Source organism: Hypanus sabinus (assembly GCF_030144855.1).
Source record: "Hypanus sabinus isolate sHypSab1 chromosome X2 unlocalized genomic scaffold, sHypSab1.hap1 SUPER_X2_unloc_7, whole genome shotgun sequence".
NCBI classification, from domain to species: domain Eukaryota; kingdom Metazoa; phylum Chordata; class Chondrichthyes; order Myliobatiformes; family Dasyatidae; genus Hypanus; species Hypanus sabinus.
The window spans coordinates 648,143-657,236 of record NW_026779007.1 but is presented as its reverse complement, the minus strand read 5'-3'; positions in this window follow the sequence as shown (position 1 = coordinate 657,236).

The window sequence follows — 9,094 nt, the reverse complement described above, 5'->3', positions numbered from 1 at the left end:
ATGTTCCCATTGTGATCCTTTCTATCATGGCCTCTCGGTCTATCAACTTGTGCAGCTGCTTTGAGGGAATCCTCCAACGTCCTCACATTCAGGAGTGTTGGAATCTGCCGAGGGAGATGGAGGGTTAATGTTGAACTGGCTCGTCTACGGTGAGGGATGTTTACATTCCAGCATCCTTTCCACGACCGTTTCAAATTCCAGTTCCAGTTTGCCGTGATTCAGCCGTACACCCGCATACTGGCTGAAACAAAACAATGCCCTGGGTAAATTTCCTACTCTCCCTCTCTAAAACCTCCGCGACTTTCCTATCAGGAGGAGTCCAGAAATGACACAAAACTCTCAGTGTCGTCTAACTAGACTTTCAGAGAGCTCAACATGGCCCTTGAGATTAATGTCCCGACTAATGAAGTCCAACACACCATACCCATTCTTAAACACCCGACCAGCTTCATTGTAAGGATGTGATGATGTGGGCAGCGGGGAAAATATCCCTCTAGGTTTGTCAACCTCCTCGTGGATACACCGTGTCCCTTCACTATCCCAACTTTGAGATGGTCCACGTCTTCATTATCCAGGTCCCCCAAGTGTCTTTATTGGGATCTTTCTCCTCGTTTACTCCGTTTTAATGTTTGAAGTTACCTGTCTGTTCAGCTGGTGGGGTTATTACTGATGGGCTGGGAGAGACTGCACAGACTTTCCCCGTCTTGAGGCTTTCTCAAGGGAATCTGCTGTTCGGCTCTCAGCCGGGCTCCGTTTAAAGTTGGGATTCTGTGCCTCCCCCTCCCGGAGTGTTCTGCCCAACCCCCAACAGTCCTCGGCATTGTTTTACCAAACCTGTCTGTCTGCTTCGGCTGCAAGTCCTGACTGTTGCTGGGATACCGGCCTGTGTGTTTGCTTAGTCTGCTTGAGGTATGTAACATAGAAACACAGAAATCCTGCAGCTCAGTACAAGCCCTTCGGCCCACAAAGCTGTGCCGAGTAAGTCCCTACCTTAGAAGAAACTAGGCTTACCCATAGCGCTCTATTTTCCTAAGCTCCAAATACCCATCCAAGAGTCTCTTCAAATACCCTATTGTTTCCGCCGGCAGCCCATTCTAAGCACCCACCACAATCTGCGTAACAAACTTACCCCTGACATCTCTGTACCTACTTCCAAGCAGCTTAAAACTGTACCCTCTCGTGCTAGCCATTTCAGCCCTGGGGAAAAAGCCTCTGACTAACCCCACGATTAATGATTCTCATTATCTTGTACACTGCCATCAGTTATTCCTCAGGTTCAGTTTTACGAGAACAGTTGCCCCTTGCAGTGATTCAAACACTGTGGTAATTATTGACAAGTGGGAGTGATACACACTGTTATTTTTGTTGAAGCCACTATAATGGATGCAAGGTGACAGACGCCCATCTTTCTGATCACACAAAGAACCTGCTCCCGGTAGGGAAGTGCAGGATCTGAAAAACCCTGCGGAAAGAGCCTTTTGAATATACTTGTCCTTGACCGGCATTTCGGGTCCTGAGGGAGAGAAGGAGTCTTCCATGCGCTGTGCAGGTCCCTAAATCGTACAGGGGGGTATTTCCACGTTGTCTCTTTCTGCACCTGAATCACTCTGTCTACTCGCACTCACGTCCCAGTGGGATTTTGTACCGCTCGGTAAAATCGCCAAAGCTTCTTCTGGACGACTAACGAATCTGGAGCAAATTGTTTTAGTTGTTTTTGTTTATAAAGAATGAATCTGTTGGAGCGTGTTTAATGTTAATGTACTGTTCAATTCATGTACAGTGGGTACTGAGCCATAATCAATATTAAAATGCCGCCTCGATAACACCCTGTCTAATTGGATTTCTAAACCAGAACCCCTTACTAAAGTTTAGCGGACTAAACAAACACACAGGCCGGTGTCCCAGGACTTGCAGCCGAGGCAGACAGACAGGTTTGGTAAAACAATGCCGAGGACTGTTGGGGGTTGGGCCGAACACAGAATCCAAAAAAACGGAGCCCGTCTGAGGGGCGAACAGGAAATTCCCTTGAGAAAGCGACCGGACAGAGCGAAACAGTGCAGTCTCTCCCAGTCCACAACTAATAACCCCACCACTGATAATGTTAAACTTTAAAATGGATTTAACGAGGAGGAAGAATCCAATAAAGACAAGTGGCGGGCGGATCTGGACAATGAAGAGGTGTCCAAATCAAAGTGGCAGGGTCAAGGGAGGCGGTATGTCCACTAGGAGATCGGCAAACCTAGAGTGGTATTTTCCCCTGCACGCATCATCACATTCTTATAACGAAGCTGGTAGGGGGTTGAAGAAAGCGGATGGTATTCTGGCCTTCATTAGTCGGGGCTGAACTACGTTGCAGGTCTCTAAAAGTCTAGGTCGGGAACACTGAGAATTTTGTGTCAGTCCGGGCCTCATCCTGAATGGACAGACGTGGCAGTTTTTCGAGTGGGTGCATATAAAATTATTCTTTAATCTTAGCTGCGTGCTGAATCACTTGGAGCGGTCGGGGAAAGGCTGCTGGAATGTAAACATCCCTCACTGCAGACGAGCCAGCTCAACATTAACCCTCCTTCTCCCGCGGCAGATTCCTACACTTCTGAATGTGAAGATATTGGAGGATTTTGCACAAAACAAATCAAAGCTCATGGAATGTATGAAAAACGATGCAGGAAGAGACAGAGATGGACAAAACAATCAATGTGCAAGGAAAATAAAAGATGCAAAGAAAAATAAGAAGACTGCATAGACTGTGAAAGTGAGTCTGTACGTTGTGGAATCAGTTGAGATTTGTTGATGATTTAAATTATCCACACTGCTTCAGAAGTCTGACGGCTGTAAGATAACGACTGGTCCTGAACCTGGTTGTGTCAGACCGAAAGGTCTCCATATGTAGTGGTGATAAGAGGGCATATCCTGAATGCTGGGCGTCCTTGATGATGGATGCTGCTTTCTTCAGGCAGTGGTCATTCTGAATGTATTCAATGGTGTGGAGAGGTTTGCCTGTGATGGACTGGCCTCTGTCCATCACATTCCCTTCACCAGGTTCCTGAAGTAAACATGACTGTAGGCTGTCCCTGAATATCAGGACGTGGAACAAATTGATGAATCAGATGTGCAAAGGGAGTTGGGAGTTGATCAAAAGTCTGAAAGTCTATAATTGCAAATATCACTCCACTCTTCAAGAAGCGATTTAGCCAATAGCCTGAGCTCAGTGGTCGGGAAGGTGTTGGAGCTGATTAATAAGGAAAAGGTTTCGGGGTACTTGGAGGCCCATTATAAAATAGGCCAATAGCCGCACATTTGAGTAAGGGAAATTCCTGCCTGGCTTACCTATTGGAATTCGTTGAGCCAACAACAAGCAAGATGGACAAAGTGGATGTTGTGTATTTGGGTTCTCAGAAGGGATTTGACAAGGTGAGGCTGCTAAACAAGATAAGAGTGCAGGGTATTACAGGAATGATACCAGTATGGCTAACGTATTGGCTGACTGGTAGCAGACAAAGTGTGGGAATTGTGGGAGCCCTTTCCAGTTCGCTGCCACATGGGGCTGTGTTGGGCTTGTTTATTTTCATATTGCATCTCAATGATTTGAGTGATGGATTGGTGGCCAAGTTTGCAGACAATACGAGGGCAGGAAGAGGGCGTGAGGAGCCGGTCATGTTGAGGAAACAGGGTTATAGCAGAAGAAATTAGATAGATTAGTAAAGTAGGAATCAGTGCACAATTGTAGGTAGTTTTAAACCCAATAATACAGGAAACATTGGAGAGGGTTCAATAAAGGTTCACAATACTGAGTCAGAAATGAAGGACTTATATGAAGAGTGTCTGAGCACACTGGGCCTGTATTCACTGGAATTCAGAAGAATGAGGGGTGCTAATTGAAACCTACTGAATATTAAAATGGCCTAAAGTCGATGTAGAGTGGACGTTTGTAGTGTTGCAGCCTACGACCAGAGGACACGGGTTCAGAATAGAGGGACATTCCCTTTGAATGAAAATGGGGAGGAATTTATGAAGAGTGTGGTGAACCTATAACATTTCATTTTACAGACGGTGGCGGAGGCCTCATCACTCGGTGTATTTAAGGCAAAGGTTGACCGTTTCTGGATTGGTCAATGTGTGAACATTATGGGGAGAAGGCAGGAGGATGTGGCTGAGAGGGTTAATAAATCAGCCATGTTGGAATGGCCGAGCAGAGGTGATGGAGCAAATGACCTAATTCTGCTCCTATGTCTTATGGTCCAGTGATCTAATTGATTCTGGAAATGAATTATCTAACCGACTTTACTTGAGGTACAGGCGCTTGGAACTGGAATTGCTGACACTGTAAGGAATGATGTTGGTAGAAAACAGGAAGCTTAACGGTCCCTCATGCAGACCTTAGCACAGCAGGACAACAGTGAAAGCTGATGTACCTGAGCATGAAGTTGGTACAGCTTTTACATTCCCATTTGACAAAATTACCAGTAGAGCTCAATTTTGATAACAGAAAGAATTCATGAAATAATAGTCTAGGTCCAAATGATTGAATAAAATGTGTATGCACAGGTCTAAAAGTGCAACAAATTCTCTATGACAACAACTGGTGTACACCATAACGTCATTAGTGAAGTTCCTGAAACTTGGGTGTTGTCACTGTTCCAACATACTGTTACTTACACTTTGAAATTACTCCAGTACTAATTATTTGAGCTCTACAGCACAAAAAGGCAATTCAGCCCGTCTAGTCCTTACTGAACTATTATTTTGCCTGGTCCCACCAACCTGTACTGGCCCATACCCCTGCTATACATGTAGTCATCCAAACCTTTCATCAATGTTGAAATTGATCTTCCGCTGGCAGCACATTCCACACACAACACACCCCCAGTGAAAAAGTTCCTTTAATTTTTTCACATTTCACCCTCAATCTATCATCTCTAATATTGAATTTTTTGAGGATGTGACAAAGTGTATTGAAGTTAGAGCAGTGGATGGGTGTATTTAGAGAGTCAGGAGGCATGTGATGCAGGGAATCAAGGCTGTGTGGATACAGAATTGGCTTGTCTCCCAGAATTAACTTATAGAAGGCAGAGGGTGGGTGCATATAGAGGGTATTTTGCCCAGAGGTCAGGGACATGAGGTGTTCTGCAGGGATCTGAGCAGAACAATTGTTCTATGCGACTTTATAACGGTCAAATGCACACAAAAAGCTGAAGGAACTCATCAGATCAGGCAGAATCTATGGAGATGAATAATGATTTAATGTTCATGCTGGAAGGTTGGAGACTTGGCAGCCGGAGTATGATGTTTCTCTTCCAACTGGGGAGACCATGGGCAGGCATGTTTTAATCGGAATGGGGAATCGCAGCAGATCAGGTAGCATCTATGGAGATGAATGATAAATCTCCGGTTCAGGTCGAGACCATTCTTGCGGACTGGAAAGGAGGGAGGCAGAAGGGAGAATGAGGATGGTTTGGGAGGGGAAGGAATGCAAGCAGACAGCTAATAGATAAGTGGCTGAAGGAAGAGAAATGAAGTAAGAAGGTGGGAGGTGATAGGGAGAAGAGATAAACATCTGAAGAAGGAATCTGAGAGGAGAGGAGTGTGGACAATTGCAGAACCGTAAGGAGGAGAGGTATCTGAGGAAGGTGCTGGAGATGTGAGGAGAAGACAGGAGGTGAAAGGAAAGCCAAACTGGAGGAGGGGAGAATTTTCTGTAAGTTGGGGAAACCAATATTCATGCCGTAATGTAGGTAGCTAGAGTATGATGTTGCTCCTCCAACCGGGGAGTAGGGTCATCGTGGCAGAAGGGTAGTCCATGGACAGGCATGTTGGAATGGGAATGGTGTGTGGAATTACAATGGGTAGCCAACAGGAGATGCTGTCCATCAGACCGCATGACATAGGAGCAGCGTTAGGCCATTCAGTCCATCGAGGTTGTTCTGCCAGTCCTTCATGGCTGATCCCAAATCCATATCAACTAAAATACGCCTGCTTGCTTGTCATATCCTTTGAGGTCCAGACTAGTCTGGAAATATCCATTTCCGCTTGAAATGTACCCATGGACTTGATCTCCACCACATTCCACAGATTCGTTACTTGACTGAAAAGAAACAAATCTTCCTTCCCTCTGTTCCTGGACAGGGTCAGTGGTGCTGTGAGGATTACATTCCTGGACTTCTCTAGTGCCTTTAACACCATCCAGCCCAGGATCTTAAGGCACAAACTAACGGAGATGGGAGTAGACTCACACATGGTGGCTTGGATAACGGACTACTTGACAGACAGACCTCAGTATGTGTGGTGGTTAGACTGTAGGTCTGACATGGTGGTCAGCAGCACAGGAGCGGCGCAGGGGACCGTGCTCTCTCCGGTCCTGTTCACCATGTACACATCAGACTTCCAATATAACTCGGAATCCTGCCATGTGCAGAAGTTCGCTGATGACACGGCCATAGTGGAGTGTGTCAGGAATGGTCAGGAGGAAGAGTATAGTAAACTGATACAGGACTTTGTGATATGGTGCAACTCAAACTACCTGCGTCTCAATATCACCAAGACCAAGGAGATGGTGGTGGACTTTAGGAGACCTAGGCCTCATATGGAGCCAGTGATCATTAATGGAGAATGTGTGGAGCAGGTTAAGACCTACAAGTATCTGGGAGTGCAGTTAGACGAGAAGCTAGACTGGACTGCCAACACAGATGCCCTGTGCAGGAAAGCACAGAGTCAACTGTACTTCCTCAGAAGGCTGGCATCATTCAATGTTTGTAGTGAGATGCTGAAGATGTTCTATCGGTCAGTTGTGGAGAGCGCCCTCTTCTTTGTGGTGGCGTGCTGGGGAGGCAGCATTAAGAAGAGGGACGCCTCACGTCTTAATAAGCTGGTAAGGAAGGCGGGCTCTGTCGTGGGCACAGAACTGGAGAGTATGACATCGATGGCAGAGCGGAGGGCGCTGAGTAGGCTACGGTCAATCATGGAAAACCCTGAACATCCTCTGCACAGCACCATCCAGAGACCCAGAAGCAGCTTCAGCGGCAGGTTGCTGTCAATGCAATGCTCCTCAGACAGGAAAAAGAGATCATTACTCCCCAACGCCATTGGGCTCTACAATTCAACCACCAGGGGCAAGACATGTTAAAGTGCCGGGGTTAGGACTGAGCTTAAGTTACCACTCAATGCACTTTAATAAACTATTTAAGAACTTTTTAAAAGCTATTTATGAATGCTTTTTGGGAGGGTGATTTTAGATGCAGATCATATTCATACTGAATTAAATACTGTATGTAATTAGCTTTGCTACAATAAGTGTATGGGACACTGGAAAAATGTTGAATTTCCCCTTGGGGATGAATAAAGTAACTATCTATCTATCTATCTATCTATTCCGCTAGTCACATTGACCTGCACTCAGTCCATTATCCGCCAGACCTCTCCCATCCACGTGTCCATCCAATTTATTCTTAAAATTTAAAAGTGAGCCCGCATTTACCACGTCACTCTCTGTGAAGAAGTTCCCTCTAATATTCCCCCAAACCTTGCCCGTTTCACCCGAAAGCTATGTCCTCTCATATTTATCTCTCCTAATTTAACATGAAAGAGCCTATTCGCACTTACTCTGTCAATACCACACAGAATTTTGTAAACCTCTATCAGATCTCCTCTCATTCTTCTACACTACAAGGTATAAAGTCCTAACCTGTTCAATCTTTCCCTGTAACTTAGCTCCTAAAGACCTGGTAACATCCTAGTAAATCTCTGCACTCTTCCAAACTTACTGATATACTTCCTATAGTGAGGTGACCAGAACTGCAAATAATACTGCTAGTTTGTCCTCAACAATGCCTTGTACAATCTCGCCATAACATCCCAAATCCTATACTCAATATTTTGATTTATGAATGCCAGGATGCCAAAGGCCTTCTTTACAACCCTGTCTACCTGTGACGCCACTTTCAGGGAATTACGTACCTGAACTCCCAGATCCCTTTGTTCCGCTGCACTCCTCAGTGCCCTACCATTTACTGTGTACGTCCGACCTTGATTTGTCCTTCCAAAATGCAACACCTCAGGCTTGTCTGCATTAAATTCCATCTGCCATTCTCTGGCCCATTTTTCCAGTTGGTCCAGATCCCTCTGCAAGCTTTGAAAGCCTTCCTCGCTGTCCACAATGCCTCCAATCTTGGTGTCATCAGCAAAATTGCTGACCCAGTTTACCAGATCAATATCATTGATATGGACAACAAACAACAATGGTCCCAGCACAGATCCCTGAGGCACACCACTATTCACAGGCCTCCAGTCTGAGAAGCAAACATCCACTACCACTCTCTGTCTTCTCCCACACAGCCAATTTTGAGTCTTTTTTTAAACAACGGAATAACAAGAGCTACCCTCCAATGCTCCGGCACCGCACCCGTAGCTGAGGACATTTTAAATATTTCTACTAGGGCCACTGCAAATTCTACACTAGCCTCTCTCAATGTCCGAGGAAATATCAAGTCAGGCCCGGGGGATTTAATTACATTTATTCACTGTAAGGCAGCAAGCACCTCCTCCTCTTTAATCTCTAAATGTTCCATGACACTACTGCTTGTTTCCCTTCCTTCCACATACACTGTGCCAGTTTCCTGAGTAAATACTGATACAAAAAAAAACTGTTTAAGATCTCCGCCATCTAGTGAGGCTCCACATATAGACGACCACTCTGATCTTCTACGGGACCAATTTTGCCCCTTACTGTCCTTTTACTCTTAATATACTTGTAGAAACCCTTCAGGTTTACCTTCTCATTATCTGCCAAAGCCACCTCATCTCTTTTTTCCTTCTTTAGTATTTTCTTACATTTTCTCTACTCTTCAAGTAACTCATTTGTTCTTGGCTGCCTATACAGGAAAACAGATTATCTGAACGGTGACCGATTAGGAAAAGGGGAGGTGCAACGAGACCTGGGTGTCAGTGTACACCAGTCATTGAAGGTGGGCATGCAGGTACAGCAGGCGGTGACAAAGGCAAATGGTATGTTGGCATTCATAGCAAAAGGATTTGAGTACAGGAGCAGGGAGGTTCTACTGCAGTTGTACAAAGCCTTGGTGAGACCGCACCTAGAATATTG